The sequence below is a fragment of the Gossypium hirsutum genome, chromosome D12 (assembly GCF_007990345.1).
Source record: "Gossypium hirsutum isolate 1008001.06 chromosome D12, Gossypium_hirsutum_v2.1, whole genome shotgun sequence".
Taxonomy (NCBI): domain Eukaryota; kingdom Viridiplantae; phylum Streptophyta; class Magnoliopsida; order Malvales; family Malvaceae; genus Gossypium; species Gossypium hirsutum.
The window spans coordinates 24,886,118-24,886,672 of NC_053448.1; the positions used below are offsets into that span (position 1 = coordinate 24,886,118).

The following is a 555-nucleotide window of genomic DNA, read 5'->3' on the forward strand; positions in this document are numbered from 1 at the left end:
ATGTAAAATTAACGGTAACTTTCTTTTAAATAAAAAAAGAAAACTAATATAAATAAAAGCAAAACATTAACAAAGAAGGCATTGCAAAGTTAAATTTCTCGAATTAACGGTAACTTTGCATCAACGTCACCCATGTTTTCATCAGATTGGATTCCAGCTTTTCACACAATTTAAAACTGCTTAAATTTTAGTCTAAGAACATAAGCTGGAATAGCTCAGTTGGTTAGAGCGTATGGCTGTTAACCATAAGGTCGGAGGTTCGAGCCCTCCTTCTAGCGAAATTAATTTTTTCAATTGTTAAACCTAATGAACTCCGTAAAACTCTACCCTACAAGCCCAACGCCAATCAATCCAACAGAGATTTCTAAGTTGTAGCCCAATGGCCATCACAATAAGAGGTTTTGATTTATCGCCCCTTGAGGCGGATCCTATAATTATAAAATTTTAAATTTATATTAAACAACAATGTGTAATATCTATACAAAATAAATATAATAGTTCTCTCTCTTCAAATACACGTGACTTATTTAATATCATATTATCATAATATTTTAC

General features: G+C 31.4%; 1 non-coding gene across 1 annotated transcript; it reads left to right on the forward strand.

Moving 5' to 3' along the window:
- Positions 1–204: 204 nt before the first annotated feature.
- Positions 205–278, forward strand: TRNAN-GUU (transfer RNA asparagine (anticodon GUU)). Its single transcript has one exon. It is a non-coding gene; the product is annotated as a tRNA-Asn (tRNA).
- The last annotated feature ends 277 nt before the right edge of the window (positions 279–555 follow it).